The 27,529-nt window shown below is 39.3% G+C and overlaps 1 long non-coding RNA gene across 1 annotated transcript in view; it reads right to left on the bottom strand.

Moving 5' to 3' along the window:
- The window catches only part of LOC147642617 (uncharacterized), a 34,911-nt gene extending 7,914 nt beyond the window's left edge, over positions 1-26,997 (bottom strand). The window contains exons 1-2 of the long non-coding RNA XR_015273482.1: positions 26,957-26,997; positions 10,974-11,090 (exon numbers count right to left, since the gene is read on the bottom strand). This is a non-coding gene — a long non-coding RNA (uncharacterized LOC147642617). The remainder of the gene's footprint in view (positions 1-10,973; positions 11,091-26,956) is intronic.
- Positions 26,998-27,529: the final 532 nt, after the last annotated feature.

Genomic DNA, 27,529 nt, shown 5'->3' with positions numbered 1-27,529 from the left:
GAATTTAATGCCTTTTTGGCTGAGTTATGATCGATTTTCACAGCAGGTGTAATGATATTTTGGCTTCTCCAAATTAGCTTCTTTCTTGTTTATTCATAATTTATTTAGTGCTTTTATGTAGACTTATTTTATTAAATATATTCTTATGTTTCCATTAGTAATCATATAAAAATTAAATTAAATATTCATTTACCTTCGCTTTAAGGAGTCATTATACCTTTCAATTAATATAATTAAATTAATGAAAAATACCCTAGGCATAACAAATAACATTTCATAAAACATGCTCCACTTCAAGGGGATTAATTGGGCGCATAAATCGAGTTTATTTCGCATAATGTGAACACTTAACGCTAATTACTTGGTTCAATGCGATGTCAGCGGTATTTGCAAGTTCCAATGGGGCCTTAATTCGATTTGAAATGGGGAAATATATGCATAAACAGTGCTCCATTTAGTTATCCAGACACCTAGGTGACCTTTGGCCCCTTTGGTCTACTCAACGAGTCTCTGAAGAGCCACCAACAGATTCACACGGGCGCTGTGGAGAGCAGTTTCTGGGGGATTCTTTTGGATACGGAATCGGACCTCGGAAACCGGATCAACCACTTTGTGCGGTGCAATGGCGGCGGAAAATGGCCGTGATAAGAGCACACCAGAGCACACCGCCATCGTTTTTGGCCTCAAAGACTCTGGGCATTCATAAATATATTGAAAAGAGTCGTTTCCAAGGCGCAACCATGACCATTTTCATCCCCTGGCCTTGCGCACATCCTCCTTTCTCTCCCTGCGCATTTCTCCAGGGCTCACTTTCTTTGTTTGACTGAAAAAAAAACCAAGAACCAAACCCGAAATCGAACACAACCCGTTTGTGCACAGGGAAAAAATGTGGATTTTAGGGGGTAAATGAGAAAGGTAATATTATGAAGACCATAGGAAAACAGTATCAAAGTTTCTGGTATTCAAAAATCTCGCAAATATTTCTCAAATTGCTTTCATCTCCTTTAAATTTTTCTGTTCACAACCCGTTTTAGTTTAATTTTTCTTAGTGCAGCCCATTGACTTGACTCATCCATGCGGTCATCGCGGAGGTCGAACTCTTGGCAGCCCGAAATGCGTTGTTTTCGTCATTTAAGGCCTTGGGTCATCGTCATCCGACTATCGATTGACCGACTTATGGCCGGGGGGATAGCCAAGAAATCCGAGAAATTCAATTGGAGTATTGAATTCCGATGTCGAATAAATTATGAAGAGATTAAACATGCCATATTCTTACCCCCACACAGCCACTATTTATCCCCTTTCGGCCAGATAAACCCCATTAAAACACGTCTATGGCTAATAACCCCCTGGGAACCGAGGGCCTGGTTCCCTAATTTTCCCTACTCTCTCTTCTCCTCTCTCTGGCGAATTTACGTGACGCTGACACTTGCTATCTGGAGCCATAAACTCGGTGGCCTTATCATCGTCGGAGGCCATTAAAAGGGAGTTTTACTGTAGGACTGACCGCGCAAGAGGCGACTTTAAAGCGAACGCAGGACAATTATGCGCACAGCCGGACATGGCAACTGTCCACCCTTTTTTGGGCACTCAGAGAAAAGTCCTTGACAATTAATTTATTTGTTAATATTCCTTAAAGCCCAAAAAGTACCTACTGTTTGAAATACAAAAGAGACTGGCAGTTATTTCTTATTAATATACTCAAACGTGTTTTAATAAATCTAGAAAAATATCTTTATGCTACCAAGTTCTCTTTACTTGATGATTATAATTGGCTTATAAAGAATGTTAATACTTTTTTGCAAGTGAAGCTTCTTGGTCTTTGGCCAGAGTCCGCCAGGCGGAACAGGAAATTTACGAGTGCCGCGTCTTGGCCATTTCAGTGGAGTCTGGCTTCCAGTGCAATTATGCAGCGGATTAGCCGGGTTGAAAATAAATTGGCCAGTCCCGCGACTCTTGGCCAAACAAAGTCTGCCACTGGGCAGTCAAGGCACCGCCTCATCTACTGCCACCAACGATTCCACTCCCCCAACTTGGAGCCAACATCGCGTGCCACACATTGAGAGACGTGATTACGCCCCGCCAGCAGGTTGGCCAATTCACTTGGCCACATTATGCATATGCATGCGGAGAGAGAGAGGGGGGGACCGCATCTCTTAACTCACCTTAACGGCCATTCAGCATACTTTACAGGTGCTTGGCCAGGCTATTGAGACGTCTCACATAGACGGTGGGGAGTCTTCATGGCAGAGGAGACAAAGCATAATTTATTTTTACATATTTATAAGACTATTTTAGATTTAAAGTTAAGAAACTTAAACTTTTGACTAAGAAATTGTTTTGTATAAGAAAATGTATAGATTGTGACAAGTAAAGATGGATACCAAGGACACATTTTGAAACATAACCAAATAGTTATAATAACAATAATGCAAATAGCTGTGAGAATTTACATTTTGTGGTGGTTTTAACTCCATTAGATATGCCCAGATTTATTGACATTTAAAGCTCCCATTATATTCCATGGAAAGTCCTTCTTAGAAGCAATTCAAGTCTTGGCTTCTATGCCTTTGGAATCGCTTTTGTATTCACACAACAATTGCATGGAATTGCGTGTTTTCACTCTCGGTTTCCGGTTATTCCCGCCCCATAAATCACAATCAAAGGGATCAGGAGCAGGACCACGAAACGTGTCCGTACGCCTTTCGTGGCCGAGGGAGTGAAGGAATCCAGATGGACGGACTTCCGTGTCCTGAAGGGTTAAACTGTCCAATTGCGAAAAAGGGCCCATAAAATGCCGGATTTCGAGAACTGGAAAGGGTATTCGGCGGGAACCCCACGAGTCGTGACAATAAAAATGGCAAACAAAAGTCGCCGGGTGACCACCAGTTGTTGTTGCCGCGACATCCTTTGCCCAAAAAGGATATATGTATATGGTGGAAATATGGAAGCGGTGTCACACCATGTTGTCGCGTTTTACGACCGCCGCTCACCTTTTGTTTGCCGACTTTATGGCCGCTGCCTCCTGGCCTTCTTCCTTACGTTTTCTTTTCTTCCCAGCGCGAGTCCGCCATTTAACCGACTCAAACCCGGCCAAACGAGCCTTCCAAACTTCGGCCAAGTTGGCAGTTTTTCTAATTTATCGATTCGCCAAAAGGTTGTTTTTTATTTCAATGTTTTTTAGCAGCAAAATCAAGTCGAGAACTGAACTTGTTCACCTTGGCAGCAGCCATTAACCGGTTGCAATTTGTATTATTTTTTTTTGGCTAACGACTATTAATAGACGCGACCTTCAAGGACGCTGGCTGCCTTAAAAAACTGCATCCGGAGAAAGGATATTCCCTGGAAAAAGGCTGGGACAGGTAGACCGCCCCCGACAGCTGTCCATAAAAAACATAATTACGCAATTCAAGGACTCACGGGCGCGGCAGGACTTGTAGTGACGAAAATGCAGTCCGTGCAAATCGCATAACCCTTGATGTAACCAAGTAACCGGACAAGGTCTTGGTCCTTGGTGTCCTTGAAGTGAAATTCGATTCGATTGAAGAGGTTTTTTCTGGCAGAAGATGAACATTGTTGGAAGGAAATTATCTTAAAGTTATCTGTAGATTCTAAGGCTAAAGTGCAAAATAAATTCCCTACAAAGTAATGTATATTAATTTATGGAAGTTTTAAAAACTATATTATGGGATACCTTCCCTTTTTTTTTGATTTGAACTTCAGTATTCATATTAAATATTAAGCAAAAAAAATGGTTAAAAGAACCAGCTGTGTATATAATTAACATCAAATATCTTAAAAATAAAATATTTCTATTGTTAAATAATTATCCTAAACAGTATTGCACTTTGTGTTTAAATTTTCAGTATTTTCAGACACTTTTTAAAGCTTTAAGTACTAATAAATCTTTGACCAAACCGCAACCACAATTATCTCTTTCAAAAAGTGCTCAAACCTAATTTAACTTTGCTTAATTTTATGTAATACCCTCTGTTCAATTTTAAATTGCTTATTTAATAGGAATCAAAGAGCCAATTTAATTTAATGGGGAACTGAAATAACTTGTTCTTCGTGGCGAAACCAACTGCCCAATTAACTCCAATCAAAATGGAAGCAACCGTAAAAAACACAAATAATAACGAACGTAAATTTGTTATTAGGCAATTCTACGCGATCGCCCAGACTGAAGATTCAGATTCAGAGAAGTGTGTGTTTATAATTTCGGGTGACAACGCCTCACTGTCCGCCAAATCATTCATAATTCATTTTGTATGCCGCATAAATGTTTTTACTATCAATAAAAGCGCAATCAAATTAACATTAAACTTATTTCTTCGAGGTGGCTCCTCGCCGGGATCGAAAGCGCACGTAATTATTTTAAAATATTCCGCCATTCCGTTAGGTTATCATCGCATTCTTTTCCACTTGGCCAGATTTCAGAATCTTGATTCTGTTTTCATCGTTTGTTGTGTCAGAATTTCAGAATTTTGTCACATGAAAATAGAAATTTGAAATTGGCCGTGATCTGTGTGGGCAGCTCAACCCCTCTCCGTCACAGTTTTTATAGTGATTGTTTGAGGTTTTCGCATTTATATTAATTTAAATCGCAAATGTGTCGCCGGGGTGCTTGTTGACATTTTATTTACAATAGCAGAAATGTGCAATAAAAATTAATGAAAGGCTTATGTAAATGCTTCCCCGGTAATTGCGGGCGAGCATTTTGGGCGAGAAAAGCACGGCGAAAACGAGCGTTTCTGCCATTTTCATTCTCGGACCCTGAAAATGTGTTTTCCTAATTAGCTATTCTGAAAGGAACAATTTCTATTTTTATGCCAGTCACATGCCCGTCTGAATGGGCCGAACAAAATGGTGCAAGGGGTGATGATCATCGGGAATCTTAATTATTTTTAGAAGTGCCACCATAAATCTTTAACAAACGAAAGGACTGAGTTGAGTTTCCCCTTTAAAGGTAATTATTTGTCTTTCGTTGGTTTCCATTTGAGGGTATAGTAAAGGAATTTCACATTTAATCAGTCCTTTTGTGTGTTGTTTTAAATTAATCTATATAATTGAAGGGGATTTAAAATAATTTTAAGGGATTTGAAGTGGTTTAAATATTGATATGTTGGGTTATTATTTTTTATAAACAATTTAAACCGAATAACATGAGAATTTTGTACTCTTTGAGTACTCTAGATTCCAGTTATTAAACCATTTCAATTAAAATCCAATCGAGGAGCACATCTGCAGGTGATTAGATGGAGCATCTCGTCCAGTTGGCTCCGTTCCATTACCGATCCGATCCGATCCGATTCAATGCCTCCAACGATGCGGTTTGCCGGCAATTGGTGGACGTTGCCTTCATGGACAAGTGCATGTGGCATTGGCATTGGACTGGAACGGGTAAAGACCAGGCGGGGATACACCTCCACTTGAGCCAGTTGCTCATTACACTCGACTGGATAATTACGGGCATTTCAATAAACAAGCCCAGGGAATCGTGTGCTCGAACATGGCTCGAGTTGTTTCCGAACGGCGCGCACATAATACCATATTTCAAATTTCAATTAAGTCCAAGTGCTGAGAGAGGGGTCCACCCTTCGATTCCCTCCAACATCGTTCATATATATATATAAAGGCCCCACCAATCGGAAAATTCGTTTCCTATTTGACTTTTGACTTCTCGAAATATAAACATTTCGTTTTATGACTCTCGATCGATTTATTTCGATTTCGGCCTAAAAGGGACTCAAGTGCAGTTCTCCACTTGGTCCGGTGCATCATTGCCAAATCCGCTCGATAGCTGGACAGAAAATCCCCCTTCTATATATTCCCAGGTCTCTGCTATAACGAATTAGATTTTAATTAAAAACTAGTTTTTCGCTTGGCATTCGAAATGAGCTGCGACGGCTGGGATATTTTTTTTTTTAATAAACCATAAAAATGTTTTTAAAGTGTCACACACAAAATTTGGGCTGTCACATAAATTCCGATGCCTTAAAACAAATTCCAGCGATTAAAATCTGAAAATGGACAACTCTCTGACCACCTTGGACTGGGTCCCTCGAAGGCCCAAGAACTGGAGTCTCTTCTTTTTTTTGGGGCTGAGTGGTTTTTGGGTTTCCAACATTCGGTTAGCATTCGGTATCTGTCGGATACAGATAGCGGCCATAGCTTTAGATTACATTAGGGGCGAACGGCAAAGAGCATTTTGGAATAACACAACAAACTCGGGACTTTTCAGAAAGAAAACAAAGAAAGCGCTGTTCAAATTTACATTCCTCTCGGAAAGAGTTTTCTGGCCGGAATTGGGAGGTAGTCCCTGTTGACTTGGATACCCGGCTTGGCTCAAACAATATTTTGCATATTCCATCGATTTTTTTGACTCTGAAAACGAGTGCGCATAATGAGCGTGCGAGCGAGATGGCGCAGAGAGAGAGAGCGAGTGAGAGAGATGGGGCTTTTCTGGGTGTGTCCCCCAGGCGAGAGAGATGGGGAGACAAATAGAGAAAGACAGAGAGAGAGAGCGAAGGAAGCTCGTCGCCAAAGAGGATAATTTAGTATCGATTCCACATCATATCCATGTCCCCGCCGCAATTCAAGTCGCTTTTCTAGCGAATCTAAGGCTCCGCCGCATAAATCTCGCTAATTTATGAAGGATGCGTGCGAAATGCCAACAAACAAACTCGCCCACGCCGCACACAGCCGAGCCGAGCCGAGCTTTGGAGCCACGGAGCCACCGAGCCACAGATCCGCCGAACCACTCTGCACCACAAACTGAGACCCACACTTCCTTTCAGAGCTCCCCTCCACTGGACAGCTCCACTGTCACGCGAGTGAATGTTCTGCATATCAAACTCGCAACTCGGGTCTTTGCTGCACTAAGAAAAAATACTGATGAATAAGAGGTCAAGAAACTGAAGATAAATAAAATGATATTTAATTTTAGACAGACATACATTGAAGGCTTTTCAAGTACCCCATGTACTCCTAACAACTAGATTTCTTGCTATGTATATTTTATTTATATTTTATTAACAATCTTTTAATAACGTGCAAAGAAGTAGGGCTGCCTTGAAGTTAATAAATTATGAAATAATATGTTTATAAAATAGCAGACTAAATTAAATTTATTGACTATATTTTTATACCCTTGCAAGGTATTCTAATTTCAGTCAAAAGCTTAAAAAACAGTGAAGGAGTCATTTCCGACCATATATATTATATATATTCTTGATCAGAATTGAAAGTCGAATCGATCTGGCCATGTCCGGTTAAAAAATAGATTTTTGAATTTTTTTCGAAATTTGAAAATTTTATAAGGGGTTACATCATTAAAATTGTCAAAATTTGCCCAAAAATTGAATTTTTTAAATTGAAAAACTTGGTATGCAAATTTGTTAGCCCTATTAAAATTAGCACAGAAATGCAATCCGAATTGAAATTAGTGCTTTTTTGGCTTAGTTATGAGTTTTCAAAACTATGACCTTTGGAAAAATATTGTCTGTTTTTATACCTTTTTGCAGGTTTTTATAATTTTAGTCAAAAACTAAAATTAGCATCAACAAACGTAGTATGCAGATTTATTAGTGCATTAAAAACTAGCACAGAAAAGCTTTCCGAATTAAAATTAATGCAATTTTGGCTTAATTGTGGTGTATACAAATCTTTGATTTATTAAAAAATTGTCTGTTTTTATACATTTTTGCTGGGTACACTTCAGGTCAGAAGTTTGAAACGTAATGAAGAATTCATTTCCGACCCTATAAACCATATATATTCTTGATCAGCATCAACGGCCCAGTCGTTCTAGCCATGTCCGGTCGAAAAATAAATTTTTAAAATTTTATCGAAAATTGAAAATTTTATAAGGGGTTACATCATTAAAATTGTCAAAAGTTGGCCAAAAATTGAATTTCTTAAATTGAAAAACTTGGTATGCAGATTTGTTAGCCCTATAAAAATTAGCTCAGAAATGCAATCCGAATTGAAATTAGTGCATTTTTGGCTTAGTTATGATATATGAAAATCTTTGATTTAACCAAAAAATAAGCATAGAAAATATTGATTAAATATACATACTAAGGCTTCTCAAAGTTAGCTTCCTTTCTTGTTAACTATAAAATAAAAGAACCTGTTTTAGTCTCGTATCCCTTAACTATTAAGCTACAAATCCATATATATTCGAAGGCAATATATCGTACATATATAATGTATATTTAACTCTAGTTTGTGATCATTGTTTCGGAATAATTCAACCATCTATGGTATTATACAAGTTTTTATTTAGTATAAAGGAAGCAGCTTAAAAACATACTTAAATTATATCCATCAACTGAGTGACGTTAATAGAATCTTTTCAAAACAATGTTCATGATATGTCTGTATTTCTCTTTGACTTGATTTAATCTCAACACAAATCTTGTGAATGATACCTATTTCCCCCCAGTGTATAAATGCACCAAGTCCAAGTCTCTAATCCAAATCGAAATCCACCTCCTCGACCATGTTTTGTTGTCCAGTGGGCCCCAAACCCCGAGACCGTTGTCTCGCTGACATCTCTCGATTTATTTAACTGTCCATTTGTGTCGCACTTGGACTAACGATTTTCTAGCCAAGTCCGCGTTCGGTGCGCAAATTTATTTGACTTGCCCGACATTCCGGCGATCATCGGTCGGGCGTGGACAATTTATGCAAATGCTCCGGCATATTGATATTGTTATGCTTTTGTAATGGAAATGCCTGCAATTACCACTTGAAGCTCCATTGTGAACTGGCGCTGCGAATGGCAATTAACGCAAATTAGTTTGTTGAGTTTTCCTCTTTCGAGTAGGAAAACTAAAGAAGAAACACCCAGGGGAAAATGCGATTATAGAGTCAAGTGGTTTCATTAATATAAAGTGTGTGTTTAGCCCTTTAGAAAGAGGTTATTTTGTGAAAGGTGATCTTTATAAACAAAAAAACTAGAGATTAATGAAGTTTGTGTAAAGGTACTGATTTTCTTGAATGGAATTGAATTAGCTTAAGTTTTTGAATTCAATTAACAGGATAGAAATTGTTACAATCAAAGTTGACCTATGGGTTCCTATGTGTTAATTTAATGCTTTTTAGCGTCTGGTACTTCTAAATAAATAAGTCAAAAATAATGTATAATTCCCTGCTATTGTGCTGATCGTTAGGCTCCATTATCACCATTATTATTCAGCTGCTCTGTGCAGTAAATAATAATAATTACCGGGCGTAACGAGCTCATATGCGGGTGCAAATGTCATTGATTACTTATAATGAGCGATTATTATTTATATAGATGGGTGTTTTTGTGGCCTCCTCCAACCGAGATAGACCTGCTAGCGACTGCGCTCCATCCGCAAATGAAATGAAGTCATAAAATTATTTAAATCTGTATTTAAGTGACAATAAAGCACATTATGTACATTTAATGATAAGCGTCCATTGCAGATTACGATTTAAAGTGGAGATTTTGAGTCGTTTTTTTTTCAGTTCGACTTCAAGAGTATATAAATATGGCAAGTATTGGAATTAGCCCCTGAATAACATTATAAACGACACTGATTAAAATATAAAGAGTACTTGCCTTTGGGCATTGGCACGAGATTCGTCGCACCTGTCAACCCAAAAATTGTTAATTGCAAAGGCTTTTAGTGTACGCCTTTATAATTTATTTAATATGTTGAATGTTTCTTGATCGGATTACAAGTTTTTAGAGTGCTTTCAGACGGGCTTAAATGACGCAGGTGCGGCTAATGCGCGGAGTTAATCAGTGGCCAGTAGGGTTACTCAGGCAGGAGGATACTAGATTTATATTTAAATCAAAAGAAAATATATAAATATTCAAGGCAATATTAGTATCCTAAAAACATTATATTGTTTTATTCGTAATGATATATTATTTATTATAGAAAATATCATAACTGCTTGATCTTTGGTTTTCTTAAAACAAGGAAAAAGTATCAATTATCAAGTTTACTACCAAATAGTCCCAGATATCTATCAGAAGTGCATCGCCCTAGTGTATTGCGATATCGTCGACTGTTTTTGTTCGCTTTTTGTGTGTCCCGAGATCCTCAATAAAAATGCGTGATTACGAGCATTTAATACAATATATTAATTACTTCGCCTTTGCACAGCGATTCCGAGTCCGAATCTGATGGCGATGCCGATGTCTCTTGGACCGCCCCCCGATTAAAAACTGGAATAACGTCTTTGTCAGTGCCTTCTTGGAGGTGGATTCCATCGGATTCGGTGGGGAGCTCCGTCTCTGGCTCCGCCAATGACGGGCCTGAACTCTGCTCCTCCGACATTTGTTAGCCAATTTATGAGCCACTAATGGCCATAACGCATACACTTTATGGCCTCATCCATAATCGAATCGCAATGAGAACTGCACAAATCGTGCAATTTCTGGGCACATCAAACGAAGGACTGTGCAGCGGTCAAATATTTATTTTGTCACAGTTTGTAGGTGAACATTTTGAACAAAATTAAATCATAAAATCGGGGACAACAAAAGCCCAAAAGAAAGGCAGGGGTCGTAAAGTTTAACGCATAATTTTTCGTAAACAATTTCCAATGTAATAGCGGGGACTTCAAGCCCAAACTTCGCGAAAGTCCAACATCTCCGGACTTATGGCCATGTTAATAGCTTTTTAAAGCGATTATGCGAGAAATTTTAATGGATTGTCCCGGAATAATGATCGATTCATGCACCAAAGCCGCTGGACGGGATTAAATCATTATGCAATTAGGTTTTTTCGTGTTTTGGCTTAGACAAAAGCACTTTAACGACTTCGGTGGCTTGGCGCGCCCATAAAGCGAATTTATTTAAAACGCTGCCTGATTTATGCTTCTTTGATTTAATCTCCCGCCCCGACTGCCCGGCTTAAAATCATATTCGTATTCGAATTAATATCAATGGCGATAAAAGGCAAATATTTAAATACTCGTATACCAACCCTTTTGTTTGTGTCCGGGGACCATCTTCGCCGGCCTCGCGGTGAGGTGTAGTTTTTATAGGCGTAATCCACAAATGTTATAAAAACACACACACAAACACACGCGAAGACACAGACCTGGAAATAGAAGAGAGAGAGAGAGAGGGGAGAGGGTTTAGTTTTTGGTTTTTTTATTTTTAGAAAAATAATTGGTAAAATGTTAATTTTGGTAAGACTTTAATTGGAAACCCGCCCACAGGCGGAAATAAATGTATTGGTTTAGTCAATTTTGAATGAATTTGGTTTAGTTCGATTGATTTATATAATTGAATTGGAAAATTGTTTTTAATATAAGTTTAATTTGAATTGAGCAATTTAAGTTTGTCTACACTTTTGCTTAGCGTTTTTATTATTTAATCTAACTCAGATCGATCATAACTCAGCCAAAAATGCATTAAATTCAATTCGGAAATCGCTCCAATGTTTGTTTTTATTAGGTTTATAAATCTGCATACTCAATTTAGAGTTTAAGGATATTGAAATTTTTACCAAATTTTGTCAAAAAAATTAAAAATTTATTTTTCGACCGGACATGGCTAGAACGACTGGGCCGTTGATGCTGATCAAGAATATATATGGTTTATAGGGTCGGAAATGACTCCTTCATTACGTTTCAAACTTCTGACCTGAAGTGTACCCAGCAAAAATGTATAAAAACAGAACATTTTTTTATAAATCAAAGATTTTCATACACCACAATTAAGCCAAAATTGCATTAATTTTAATTCGGAAAGCTTTTCTGTGCTAGTTTTTAATGCCCTAATAAATCTGCATACTGCGTTTGTTGATGCTTATTTTAGTTTTTGACTAAATTATAAAAACCTACAAAAAGGTATAAAAACAGACAATATTTTTACAAAAGTCATAGTTTTGAAAACTCATAACTAAGCCAAAAAAGCACTAATTTCAATTCGGCTTGCATTTCTGTGCTAATTTTAATAGGTCTAACAAATTTGCATACCAAGTTTTTCAATTTAAAAAATTAAATTTTTGGCCAAATTTTGACAATTTTAATGATGTAACCCCTTATAAAATTTTCAAATTTTTGGGATAAATTAAAAAAATTATTTTTTGACCGGACATGGCTAGATCGATTCAGCTGTTAATGCTGATCAAGAATATATATGATATATAGGGTCGGAAATGATTCCTTCACATCGTTTCAAGCTTGTGAAAAAATTTTAATGCCCTGCTAAAGTATAAAAATGATGATATATTATATTTTTGTTTGATTGTTACTTTCTTAAAATCAAAAAAGTGATTTACTATTTTAATTAAACTGATTTTATTCTTTGAAATATATAGAATTCTCTACTATCTGTTGGATAAATATATTTGTCTCCTTGATGTTGATGCAATTTGATCTTAGTAAACCAATTATTGTTTTTTCCTTATTTGTTTATAAGTAATATCTTCCTAAATAATGTTGTCAGAGTCTTCTACTATCTTATCCTAATTAAAAGCAAACAAATATTCCATAAGGATATTGAAAAACATGTTTCCAAACTTCTAAGCATTTAAAGTTCTTTTAAATATTTGCTGACCTCCAAATACTACTCCTAACGTTCCAATTGCCTTTCCTACATACCCCACAATTAATAATTTATACTCCTTTCCGCCTGAGGGAAAGCTGCTCTGGAAAATAATTTAAATTTTGTGATTTCATTTCGAAAACCTGCTGGTTTTGCCGTCTTTTCAGGCATCCCATTTTGGTGGCAACTAATTGAACCCCATTCGAGGGGAGCAGCTGCCGTTGGCCAGGTCGTCAGGTGTGCAGAACGACAATTCCCCAGTTGAAATTCGTATTTTCCACTTTAATAAAAAACACAAAAAACGAAACAGAGACAGAAAGGCGAAAATGTTGAGTTTGGAAAATCAATTCCGACAGTGTGTTGCAGGTTGCTTGGAGCTGCTTTCCCGCGGCCATTCGCTGCGAGTGAAACTCAAACGGTTTGAGCGAAAACGTGGAACGAGTTCTCCCCAGCGAGCGCTTCAAATATCTTTCTTTTGCTCCCGGACTCCTCGTGGAGCCCCAAAGATTCCGGCACACATTCCGCGAAAGTCTCCAACGCTGACCGCTGCTGCTGTCGTCGCTGCTGCTGCTGCTGTTGCTGCTGATGCTGCTGTCGCTGTCTGCGTCGCCGTCGCCGCAAACGCCTGCGCTGCGCTGCTCACGCTGGCTATGTCGCACTCGCTCCCACCAAAATGGCCGCTCTCGTGGGGTCTCGCTCGCCCTGCCAGCAGCTTATCGAGCGTGCGAGCAGATCAGCGCGACCCAGCGGCCATGTGCGCAACAGGGCGCACTCTATGAGCACAACGGGACGGTGCTCCCCAGTGCCACGCCCATGCGCCCCCAACAAGAGCGCGGGCGGGCTAAGAAAAAGCCTCGACAGTCGGGCGGCGGCGGTCCGCTTGAACCGCTTATCGCCGGGCTTTTGCCGACGCGATTGCCGCTGGACCTTGTAGTTGTTGCTGCTGCTATTGTTGCTGATTTAGCAAAGGTTGTTGCTGCTGTTTCTCAAGTTGCATGCAGTTGTTGCTGTTTGCTGCTTAAAGATGTTGCTGCTGTTACTTCCTCTGATGTTGCTGCTGTGTCTGATGTTTGTTTGCTGTTGCTGCTGCCGGTTCTAAAGTTGCTATTGTTGCTACTGAGTTTGATTCGAAAATTGCCGCTTTTTGTTGCATCGTTTTTTGCTGTTGCTGCTGCAGTGTCCAGATGTTGCAGTTGTTGCTAAGAAGTTAGTGGAACTGATTTTAGAAATACTGTTGTATTTTTTCGTAACTCTTTGTTTTTAATGGTTATTATATGTTGCAGTTGCTGATGAGAAGGTGCTCCATTGATTTGTATAGGTTTAAACTTGCACCTGATGCTGACCCCGTAGGTTATACATATAGGTTGATACATATTAACCATTCATGTTAAAATAATCTTGATAGCAGTACCTTATTTCTGTAATATTACTAATATTACTCATTAATGTAGTATCATTCCTTTCTCAGCGATTTTCATAGACACACTTCCAATTGTTCCAATTTAGCTGTAGTTCAACCCTAACTGACAAAGATTACTAAAAATAGCTAAGAACAAAATATTTCTTAAAAATTCCATTCCAAAATTCGTACTGTTGCTGATATAATCCTGTCAAATGTTAGATTCCTGTTCTTTTTAATTTATACTGTTCAAAATAGTAAATATTACCCAGGATATATTTTACAATGCAACAATCTTCTGAAGTTTTCTGATACTTCCTATGGAATCACCGTCTTTTAACTCTAAGATCCTATTATATAAAATCTTCTTAAACTAAACCTGCCATCATTGCACTTGTGGCTTTATTTTATGGGTGCTGCTGCTGTGCCTCAAGTTGTGGCTGCTGCAGCTGTGTCCGATGTCGCCGTCATATCTGTTATCAATTCTAATGCCTGGGGAGCTGGCAGCGCACTTAGCCCGTCGCTTGGCAATTTCCAGTTGATTGGCTGCACTTTTCGAGATTTTCGATATCCCAAGACGAGGGAATTTGCATGCCAGAAACGAATGGCTTTTTAGAGGGGGGCTGAGTGGGGCCTCTCTCCATTCTACTTCGAGTTTCCGTTTTCACCAGCAAGGACACTTGAGAGCCGAGAGCAGCTGCATCTTGTCCATCTCCGACAGTTGGCCGTATGGTGCAAATGGCTGTGGCTCTGCGATGCGAAAAGTGAAAATGCAGTTTCGCATAATTTGATCCTTCCCCAACCCCCAGGGAAACGTCGCTCTCTCTCTATCTGCGGCTGATGGTCCTGAGCACTGTGTGCATCCTGCGAGTCCTGGTGGCAAGACAATGCCCGTTCTAATCGCAATCATGGCTGCACAGTAATGGCAAAATGCCAGGAGCCTCACCTCACCTCTCGGCTCGTCTCTGCTCTCGCATTTCTGCTTCGGTGGTTGTCCTTCGCTTGAATTGCACTTTTTTATGGCATTGCAATTAGGGGTAAGCGCATCGATGCAAACTCACACTAACACACACGAAGAGAGAAAGAGAAATACTAGGGGTGCAAAGGCAGCGCAGGCCAAGGGTTGTTAATTATCTACCGAAGGGAGAAAGAGTGTGCAACCCATACCGAGGCGACAATTATCTGAGAATTCCATATTGCCGGTTCCTGGGAATGCTAAACAAATAGTTTCTGCAATTTATCCTTGTCCAAGGGTTTGAATGTCCTTTGCTTGAGGATATCTCTTTGCATTCGTACTTATTTGCATGAATTTGCAGTTAGACTTTGCAAGAAATCTGAATTTGAAAACAAGTTTTAGGGATTATTTTTCAGAGAGATGATAATCTTTTTTATATTTAACTAAATCTGTGATAGGTTGTTCCTTTGTTAAAGCAGATTGACTCCGCTCTTTAAAAGATATATATAGATTTATGAAATATATTTAAAAGATCAAAGGAATAGTAAAATAGCAAGAAAGAATTCCCATATATTGTATCTAAGGGTTCCTAAAAGTATCAATTTTTTAAACTAGCTTGTGATATATCCTGAATTAATAGATATGCCAAGTGTTTCACTATTATAATCTCCTTAAATCATATAAAATAATCAAATAATGTATCATTAACAATCAAAATACCTTCCCTAAAAAAGTATTTCCAAGCTATTTATGTTTAAAATCCCACCACAAAATGCTTTAAAACTACTCAGAAGCAATTTCTTAATACAATCCAAGAGCAAAAAGTGTATTATCAACAAACGATTTATTAAACGAGGAAGCCTACAATAAAATCTGCGAATGCCAGGGCAAAACCAATCCGAGTCTTATTCAAAAAGTCAAGGATGAAGGCGTAGGTGAAGGGGCTGGTCTGAAATGGTATATATAGTACATATATATCTGGGGGTCGACACTGGTCCATTGTCGTTGTATTTTGCGCATTGTGCAGAAAAGTCGTAAAAATTTCTGCTGTCTACGTTCGAAATGAATGGGAAAATGTGAAAAGGCCCCGATGCCGACCGATGCTATGCTTTTCTCCGTTTCGAGTTTCCCAGGCACCGGAGAGGAGTTCTTGTAAAGTTTACGAGCGCAAATATAATTCAAATGGTCGTTAATTGCAACAACAACGACGATGGGCCGAAAGTGCCTCATAAATGGATTGGATACCCCTCGGAAATCGGCGTGAGTGGGCGGGGTTATATACACAGCCAAAAGATACTAAAGCTAAGGCCAGAGCAGCTGGGTTTCCGCCGAAAGCTTTTCGTGTTTTGTTTGCAGAGCGAGGAGGAAAGCGAAAAGCACAACAAACTCTGGCCGTAGCACGTGGTGGGGATATTTTTCTATTCAAGTATTTCGAAATTTCCCAAACTCGGATTCGATGCGGTTTGAACTGAGTAACTAGCTTGCCCGAAAAAAAGTACCAAAGCGGTTAGATTCTTTTTTTTTTGTTGTTTGGTGTTGAGGGAAATTTCAGCTTGCGCATGTACGGGGCACACGCACACAGCGACAGCGAGCCCCTCACAGATACCGCGTACGTGCGCGCTCACACAGATACTCGAGGCGGGCTATCCGTGAGATACGCACAGATACAGATACTCAACACTGCCGGCTTCGCTGCCCGCGTCGCAGTCGCCGCATTGGGATTTTGAAAGACCGAAGAAATCGGTCGGCCAACGGCTTCAAATGAACGCAAAACGTTGGAAAGCAAACAACCGCAAAAAAGCCATCAGCTAAAAATAAAACTGCAACTCCAGCGGTGTTTGAGGCCCATAGAAAAGTGCTCGCTAATCGTGTATCTAAATATTTGTATATATCTATTGTGTGTGATTAATCTCGCTGGGAGTTCGAAAAAAAGTTCAGAAGCAGAAAGTTCCGAAAGCGCAGCGTGAAACAGGTTTGTGACTGCAGCCGGAGTTCCACACGTGTGTGTGTGGGCGAGTATCTGTGTGTTTGTGTGTGAGAGAGGAGCGCCTGCAGCAGCCGCAAACTGGTTTCCAGATCAATCTCAAGTATCTCGTGTATCTCTATCTATATTTGCAGATCTCACCGGATGCCGGACACCTTAACGCCGCCATAAACACCAAATAACAAATTCTAGGCAACCTCCTACATTTGACTTAATCGCATGTCAAGGTCTTGTTAAAACGTGGAAAATCCATCCACCCGACATTTTCAGCTTTCCCAAAATATAACTTAGTCTGTGTGCGTGCCATTGACATTGACTTATGCTTAATAAAGGGGGGTTAAGGGTATCCAAGGGGTTGACAAAAAGAAAAAAAGACTGTGTTCGTTTCTCTTCGCTTTTTGCCTTCCACGCACATTTATGGTTTGTTTTGCTTACACACACACATATACACCCAAAGAAACCCAAGAAAGAGAGGGATATATGAGTTAGAAAGAGAGAGCAGCTCAGTTGTCTGCGGTGATAAACGCCTTCTTTTGCCTTTTTTGGCGGGTCTCTGTCCATGAATGAAACAATTGCCCCAAATGACTGACTGCCAGACAGATAGCTCTACAAAATGCCCATTTCAGGGGTGGGGTTACCAGCGGGGGTTGCTCCAGCTAGGGGGGTTCAAGGGTAGGGGTAGGGGGGGTTGCCGGAAAGCCGCCAGCAATAAACACTGAGCTACGACAAAAGTCTGATGAGGCAGACAATCATGAAGTTCATCATGAGGCACGCGTTGATGAAAATGAAAATGATTTTCATTTCGGGTTCGTTGGCGTTGCCGGTTTCTCTTCACAGCCTCAGTTTGCATTCAGTGGGGCAGGTTATTTATGGCACTTGTCCCGAACACTGGGGTAATCGATTTTTATTGGATTAATATTGCCTTCCGCCTGACTTGTCACTCTGTCTGCTCTTTCCTTATCACTTGGCAGGTTTTTTTTACACTGGATGGCACTGGATCATTTGCTGGTGAGTTTATAATGTCTTTTTTAGAATTACTGAGTACTAAGCTTATCAAGAAAAGAAACTATAAATAGCTAACTTTAGATTAAACGAGTAAACGTTGTACATATCAAATGATTTTAGCTATTTAAAGGGTTTTTTCTATATAAAACACAGAATAATTTTTAAATTCTAAGGGTTAGAATAATTCAAATCAAGATTTTAATAAGTTTAATTACATTTTGATGGTTTTTTTCATAAGAATTACTTATCTTTCAATAGATTACCCTCCTATATGGCTTTTATAAGACCCCCTCCTACTTGTTAGGTTATATATCTGTGTATATTTTTCTTTTCCAACTATTCCCCTTGTGAACAATTACCATATGCCTAGTCAAAGTGTTCCAAGAACTTGGACACACACCTCCTTCAAATCATATTCCCACGGCGCACACGGCGTATGCGCAATTTGTCTGCGCATCGAGTGACCGAGACTGAGACCGACTGTTGGCCAGAAATCGGTCAAAACTGCCACCTGGCTACTTATTAGCGGCACTAAATCAAACCGGCCTGCCGGGACAGACAGATTTTACGAGCGGTGCGCCAGTTACAAGCTGCATTTTTCACATGCGTATAAATCAATCAAATGGCCCGACTCTGGGTCGAAATTTGAACCCAAAAAAGAAAAAAATAAAGGAAGAGGAGCAGAGGTCGTTCTGTGAACTCCGGAGATCAGTTACGAAAACTGCACCGAAGGCAATGGACGGGCAGACGACAGCCATAAAGTTTAGTTTTACGACTGCCAAACGCATAATTACGAATTCTTCTCTCACCTACACGAGGGTGTTCTTAGGGGCGGTTTTTGGTCTGACACACACACACTCACACACAGACACATGAGGACCCACCCCTCTGAGGGGGAGCGATGCTGGAAAATGGCAAACAACCCGCTTGATTTTTACTCCATTTATACGAATTTTGATTGCGATATTTGGGATTGTCTTGCGATGCGAACAGATGCAGGCGTGAAGCGTCCATAGGTGGCACACATGTATTTGACACGACAAACAGGCAGACCTCGATTTAGTGAACTCGGGAAAGTTTTTAAGGGGAGTTTATCAGAAATTATTATATGAGAAAATGTTCAGTAATCAATAGTAGGAAGCTATTTTGAATTGTAGTTATCTCTGGGTATCGTTTGTTTATTTATATCTCCTGATAATCCTTAGCTCTTTGCTCATTTGGATTTTGATTTTATAAATATTTACATTCGTTAGCTTCTCAGTTCAGATGCATGGAGAATTTTAAGTAATCAATCTCTAAACGTTTTAATTACACTTATTTTATCTGAAAGAAATAGTTTCTTAACGGAATAAATTACTAGACAAATACTGTAAGTACATATAAATAATCTCACTGTACCACAAAAATCAACCAGACAATATGGCGTTTGCCTGACTTTGCTTTTGCAAATTATCAAGAAATATTTTTGCTGATGTCAGGGGTTGTTATTTGATAATATCGAATGATGTTTCACCAGCACCCTTGTGGGATGCCATGGGAATGCCGAGAATTTACATGTGTGGCTAACGCCCCAGACATTAAGTTTAATGCCACCACCGGTCGGTCTGGGCTGGTCTGGCCTTGTGAGTTATCAAATCATCGTCTCAAGTCTGAGACTCAGACTTGGAATGCTTAAATTTGCGGCAGGCAGACACACTCTAATTTTGCCATTCAAATTGCAACTCAGACAGGCAGAGGAGGTCACCATTGGGGGCAGCTGCTCCTCGGAGCATAAATTGCACACTAATTGTGTCCATTCTGGGGCGTCGCTTTTGTTTTCTGCCAACCGAGGTCGTTAGTCGATTTAATAAAATAAAATCGACTAAAATACAGCGGCGAACTCTGTGCGCAAGTGTCGTGGCCATCTTCAACCTCCAGATCCAAGTCCAAGTCCAAGTCCCACTTCCAATTTCAGTCTCGCTTTCTGTTTCTGTCTCTGGCATTCAGCCCCAGCCTCAGTCCCAGTCCCATCTCCACCTCCACCTCCATCCCAATCCCAGCCAGAACTCAGCTCTGTCGCCATCGTCTCGTGTTTAGTTTGGGTGTGAAATCTAATTTGAAAAGTTTGTGTAGTCATTTTGATGCCGGAGCGCACTCAGCAGCATATGCTACCCACCGCTCGCTCGGGTTTTCTTTTCTAATTTTGTTTGCAAGTCATTGACGCAATATTGCCCAGCTCCCAGTTTCCAGCTCCTCGAAACCCCAAAAGCCTCCTCATCCTTCCTCGATTCGCAGCAGTTCTGTCCACCGGCTGCGACTCGAAAATTGTATAAAAACCGCACTGAGTACATTTGCCAGACACTGAGCTTGGGTATTCAGAAATTTAAATTAGAATTCATAACAAATAGTTGCAATGCGGGCTTATGAGTATATAAGAAGGCCTTTTCTGCAGGGCCAATATCATATTTAGGAAAGTAATCTTATTATAATTAAAGCTTTGTAAAGAAGGAAAGAATACTAACGAAGAGACAGAAATTTCTATTCCCTTGAAGATTAAAAATGCTATAACTTGGTCAAAAATGCATTAAATTCAATTCTGAGATCATTCCAATGTTAGTTTTTATTAGGTTTATAAATCTGCATACTGCGTTTTCAATTTTGAAAAATTAAGAATTTTGCTAATTTTTGACAATTTTAATGATGTAACCCCTTATAAAATTTTCAAATTTTGGAAAAAATTGAAAAATTTATTTTTCTTTCAAACATGACTAGATCGATTCCCCTTTTGATACTGATCAAGAATATATATGATTTATAGGGTCGGAAATGACTCCTTCACTGGTTTTGGAACTTATGACTAAATCCAAATTCATATAAATTAAATATTAAAGATATTAAGTACTATTTCAATACAGTAACGAACTACTTCTCAACTCTTTCATAAATTCTTCAATTCATTCCTTTAATTAAAAGCATTTTACTTATTTTTGTAGTAACTTTTTAGTACTTAAGATATGTTCATTATTTTCCCCACTTAAAGTTTCCTTTTTTGTGAAGCGCTCAGCAAAGTCAATTCGAGGTGAAAGAAATTTGGAAACTAAATTAAACTTCAATTCCTGAGACATAATCCCCAATGGGCGATAAAGAAATATATCCATGGAGAGGAAGAATGAAATGGAACTGAGCAGAATAATTGGGAAGACAGAAAAAAGGTGGAAAAAAAATGGATGGATGGAAACTCATTTGGAAACTACGCCCCAGAGGTGGCGAATGTGGCAAATGCGAATGCTGCTCCCTCAAAAGTTTAGAATTGTGCAGGGTCCTGTGGCTCCCTCGAGGGGGGTGTGGCTTTCGGTTTGGGATGTCAAGCGTGGAAACAATCAACTGAAAGCGTTGATGGTGACGACTGCTTCCTTTTTTGTGGTCCAGGGCAGGTGAGAGGAGTGGGAGCTGGTGGGGTTTCTCTGTGGAATGCGTCTGCTGGCAACAATGGCGTAATGGCGTCTGTAATTCCAAGCAATTGTTTCCGTTCTCAAAAGGAGAACGCCTTTGTCTGTCTTGACTCCCCCCGCTGCCGCCCAACGAAGCGTGCATCCAACGCTTGACACCACATGCCGCAAAGGACTCATCTGCAGGCGGCTCCAGCCAGCGTTTAACACCTTTTGCTCTCTCGCTTGGCAACGATTTGCCATAAAGTCACGTACCGCCAAATCGAAATATATATTTGGTGAACCAAGCCAGGATTTCTGGCAATGGCCGAGCGAGCATCCCTCACACGCCTCGTTGGCTCCCCAAATGGTCGCACCTTCTTTGGAGGGAGGGGGCAGGAGTCCCCCAAAGTCCCCCAAAAGACAGAGAAAAACCTGAGATCCTGGGACATCCAAGTCCGCCCTCGGTGCTCGTTAGGCGGTACAGTACATTTCACTGGCCGTCCACTGGGAGTCGCCGCCGTTTTGCATCGGAATTTGCTTTGCCAAATGCCGCCATTTAGGGTTGTGCCAATAAAAAAATGATATTTATGGTTGTAACGGCCGTTTTGTGTGTACGCCCACCTCCCTCCGACCTTAACGGCACATCCGCCCCGAAAGTCTGACAAGCCCATCCAAAAGACATACAAACTACGGCCTAGACACAGTGGTATCAAGGTTGATATTTGTATAAAGATTGGTGGAGATTTTGTAAGGAAATAGGATAGATATAATCGAATAAGATTAATTTAAGAAGTTTTTGAGCTGTAGAAAAATGTTATGTTTATTTTATAAATTGCGTTCATTGAAAGTAAAAGAATGAAAACACAATTGAAATCATTATTCAGCATTTGCAGTTTATTAAAAAATACCTATGTGTGTCTATAATTGAAGTAAAAATAATAATAATAATTATCTGGAAAAAAAAATAAATCTATAATCTTTTATATTTTGCATACATATTTAAAACAAAGTAAAACCAAAAAGAGCTTGCAATATACATAAGTATTTTTCCTTTTACCTTTTTTATAGCAACATATTCCTCAGCTACGTATTATAATTTAAAGTCTGATTAATATTTAATATTTTTAATAATTTACCATTAAGAATACATCCTCTTGCTATGTAATATTATATATATTTTTTTCAACCTGAAACCCCTTTTTGTGACCCACTGTTCCATGGGGGTTGCCTCGTCGCACAAATGAAATCTCACAGGCATAACGAGCTCATGACTCTTTGCTGCAAGGGTTGGGCAGGAGCAGGGCCAGGACGAGCAAGGGAACTCAGGAGCCAGGACTCTCGCACACACACACACACACACACAGTCGCACAGACATAGGTAAATATATAGTGGCTGAGACTTGGGCACATACACATAGAAAAATATGGCACGTACTCCCCGAGAGCCATAAGTTTACGTTTTATATCGGGCAAACTGTGCAATATTATAAATTTTGAATTTTATCTTAGGCATTAGATTGCCAGAGAGTTGCCTGGTTGGCTGCGGAGCTCTCTCAGAACTTTTTCCGCCCCCTCAACTGTTGGGGATTAAATGAAGGGACGTGCTCAAGGATGAAAGTAGGAGCTGCCAAAGGGGTGGGCAGGTGGATAATGGATGGCAACAAAGGGTGATTATCGCGATTGGCGAAATAGTGGAGCTGGAGCAGGAGCTGGTACTGGGTCTGGTCCTGAGGTCCTGGTTTTGGGAATATTAATGCCAGGTATCTGGGAACTTTTGTGCGTTGTCGTAACTTTTGAAACTTACCGAGTTGTCTTCTCTTTCTCTTATATTTTTTTTTGCAGGACAGCCGCCAGGATATATGCACGACAAATGCCGGGAATAAAGACACGTCTTATGTGACAAGTGCAGGCTAAACGTCTGAGGTTATCGCAATCATTTTCGATTCTCTCCTCGCACCCCCCTCCGGAAACTCGGTGGAAAAGCAACCACCGAAAAGGAATAAAAGGACACAGGACACAGGGCGACCGGAAGTGAGGAAATCGCTTGTAAAATCGGGCACACGAGTGCGAGCGAGACACGAGCGAATGCGGCCCGAAAGGAAACGACAATTACGAGGACATGCCGGCTTCGCCTTCTGCTGTTCCTATCCGCTCCTTTCAGTTGCGGCCGTGCAATCGTCGGGTCAACAACGCGCCGTGTCCTTTCAGGATATCTATCTGGAAATATAACTTCAACAAATCACACAAGAGCAGTGTATCTGCAACTGCAGTCCTTTTTCGTGTCCCTTCTTTAGCACTAGCGGATGATGATGACTCTGTGCAACTTCGTATACGTATACTGAATGTATCCTGAGTGTATCCTATCCGGTATACCTTCAGTATACGTAACACGAGGAAACACCAACAACGCGGGATGTGAAACACTTGAAAAAAACATGATAACATTGTGATTTTTTTGATTAACACTTTTAGTTTTATAACTTTTCACTTTGTAAATAAAATGGTTAAATAAAGTACTGCTTATGAAAATGATATATCACTCGTATACGGTTTTTATTGGATGGCTGGGATAAGGTTCCTATACCGCAACCTGTTGATATCGCCACGCTTTTTTGGAACCAGATGATGAACAGCTGACTTGGACTTGCCCCACCAATTACTCAGGAAGGTTGATGAATTTACTTGGATACTAAATTAAAGTCCCTTTTGATATATGGATAATCAAAGCAATTATTTGTAACTTAACTTCAACCAATAAAGATTAACCAACTTAGATAATAATAACATCGGAAATATTCATTTAATTTTTGTTGCTAAATTAAAAATATATATTCAAAAAAGACACTCAATCTTTTCGCCAATTAAGATAAGGAATGAAAACGAAATGTAAATAAATGAAATATCTTTTACGAGGCATAAACAAATCTGAACTGTCATAAAATGAATTTTAGTATACACATAAAATGTCTTGAGATAGCCTCATCATGCATTTTTCAAAACACAATAAAGACTTTAAGAACAACAAATAATTTAAGAATGACAGGCGTTTCGTGCAGTCTTGCAAATATTTATTATTATATTATAAATTATTTTATATTTGCCAGATTTATAAAAAGTTTTTAAAATATATATAAAAACAGAGTTAAACATATATAGTAAAATGAATATAAATGGCGTTGTTTTTAATTTTATATACATCTAGGAAATATTCCTAGGGATTGCCTGAAGACCTCGTTCTGGCTGAGTTAATTTCCATAATGAATTTTAAGTAAATAATTCGATTTCTAGGAATTTCAGAATCTGTTATCCATTTCTCTACAACTAACAACAAATGTTTTTTATTAATATTAAAATAAAAACAATAAACATTACTTATGGTCTGGTTCTCGTTTCCTTTACTAGCGACATTGGCGGCGAGTGGTTGTAACCCTAAGAGCGCCACCTATTGCGCAACAGTTGAGTTTTTACATTATAGTGCGCATATTCGATTTCAAAGGGAAATGTCGGGGTTGAAAGGCGATTTCTTATAAGAATTGTAAAGCCAAAAATTCGCAATTCCCAGAAAAATAGGCATCATTGTCAGAGAATGTTTATAATAAATATTATTCCGGTTTCAGGGGTAATTGAAAATCCCAAAAATATACAGAAGAAAGCATATATTGATGAGCATTTATTTTCTATATTTATTTAGAGTTGTAATCTCATTTCCTTATGAGTTTTTTTTAAATGAATATTTAGACAGAGCCAAGCCGTTGAACCTCAGCTGGCAACTAGCTCTCATACAAAGTATCTCGCAGATACCGAGCGAGGGAGAATGGGAGAAGAGGCAGAGGATGGAGGGGAAGAAACCACAGCGGAGGAGATAACGAAAGCCGCAACGAAACTGGCTGCGCAACAACAAGCAAATGAATTTATGAGCATGCCCAGAGCTCTTCTTCTCTCTTCTTCTCTCTGTCTCTTCGTTCCTCCATACTCTCTGCTTTCCCCCCACTCCGGGCCCAGTCAAAGGCCCGTTGGCATGGCAACAATGGCCGCTGCGAAGGAGCGTGCAAAGCGGAGGCCGAGAACATTTAATTCAGCCATATTTGATTTTGGACATGCTGTCATTGCTCTCGTTCGTTCGGGGTGGGTTTTTCGGTTGTTCGCGTTGGTATCTGTCAGTGCGTCTGCTCCGTTCTTTTATTTTTTTTTGGGCGTTTGCCGGCATCTGTATCTATGTATCTGTATCTGCAGGCTCGTCTAGATGTATCTTCAGCCGGTTCCGCCGGCAACGGCATGCTTAACTTTAACCTTTTGGGGGGCACAATCATCATGGCATGCTAATCCCTTATTAATTTAACGATCTCCGCTCGCTAAACACGTCTTTAAAAAGAAATAAATCAATTTCATGTCATTCCACGCCCAGCATTAATATGCAACGAGAGGCTTATGGGCCTAAATGGCCATCGATTAACTATAAAATTGCCGATTTACGATTGCGCCCATAAAAATCTTGATTCGCCCGACTCGAAGTTGGCTTGAATTGGTTCTCCTCAGCGAGAGTTCGAGTCCCCCCAGCATTATCTATAAATAAATATTGGTAGTGGAATTTATGGGCGAGTCGAAACCTGTCGAAAATTGATTTACGACCCATGAGTCGACAGTGCTAACGATGCTATCCATCGGAGCCAAGTGAGTAAGATATTGGCGGAGTGTCTCGCAAAATACAGCCCGTCCCATACACCTGTCCCTAAAAATGATTGAGGCTCCATTAGCCAGCCAGGCGAGCGTTCATAAAATATACCCATTCGTATTTATAATGCCTTCATAACCCAAAGCTAGTGTATTATTTACACACACCGCTCGCCAAGTTGGTAAACTAATTCATCGCAAAAGGTGTGAATAGATGTATAGGAGTCGTAAAATAATCGTTAAATATTATTCAGAGCAAATTGTTTGGCCTGGCGGTATAATAAAATAAACATAAATTATATGGGTTATCTTCAAATAATGCAGCAAAAGTATATATCATTAATTAAAACATCATAACAATGCTGGAGAATAATCTTAACATTCTGTCTACCAAAGTTGGTGAACCAAATCACAGCGCAAGGTGTGAATAAATATATCTTTTAGAATCGTTAAATAATCGTAAAATAATATTCAAAGCAAATCGATCGAAATCAATCAAATAGGGGTTATAAAAACAAACAATAGAATACAAATACTAAGCTAAAAGAATATATAAAAAATAATACAACAAAAATTATTTAAATCAAGTTGGTTTTCTAATTGCATTAATTGAAATAAAGCTTAATAAGTTAATAAACGTGTTACTAAGTAGTAAGTTGCATTCATTAGTTTATTTAAAGTCATACTAAGTATACAAATTATATAGTTTATCTGTAAATAATTAGAGAACCTACTATTGATTAACTAATTCCGCAATCAGACAAGTTAAATGACATCATTAGCATTTCATTTCTGGATCCTAATTAGATGGAAAATTAAAATCATTTTAAAGATCCGCTCTGGATATTACAAAACTACATATAATGATGATTATTTTGTGATAATATCCACATAGGTTTCCCATTTTATGATATCTATAAAATCCTAGCTTGTGATGGCTAATAAACCGATTACATATCGGCTGATTATATCAATTGGCATAACTTACGAGGGCCCCGGGTATCCATCTGCAGATCCCTCGAAGAACTGCAACGAAAGAAGAGTTAAAGAGTTGGCATTAAAAATCTTCGCATGTTAATAAAATCATTCGAAATGCCCTGATTGTCAATTAATGCCCACTCGCCGGCAATTGCACTTATGTTTTATATATGTATATGTATATTCCCGCCCGATTTGTCCGACTTTGTCTCGACTTTGGCTGATAAGGCGCAATGAACCCGGGCTCCAATCACTCGAAGGAGGAGATTTTTTTGGGCAGCTCCAAGCGAGAGGTTGGGTAATTTATGCATTCTTTGTTCTGTCTACATGTCACTCGTGATATTTCATTTAAAAACCGAAAAAAAAAACAAGACAAACGGCTCAGAAATATGTGTATATATAAACAAACCAGGCAAACGTGCACTTGGCATGACAGGGAAATGGCTTTGGGATTGGGCCTGTGACGGGTGTCTGGGATTGGGTTTGGGATTTGCGATTGCCGAGTGACCACAGATTTTGGAATATGTAAATGCAGTGCCCTGTCCCCTCCATAAGACATCTGAAGTTGCCATAAATTAGCAGA

This window comes from Drosophila serrata, unplaced genomic scaffold (genome assembly GCF_035046125.1).
Source record: "Drosophila serrata isolate PLE 108 unplaced genomic scaffold, ASM3504612v1 contig_382, whole genome shotgun sequence".
Taxonomy (NCBI): Eukaryota; Metazoa; Arthropoda; class Insecta; order Diptera; family Drosophilidae; genus Drosophila; species Drosophila serrata.
Note: the sequence above shows the minus strand (reverse complement) of the source record. Positions and strands in the feature narration are given on the sequence as shown.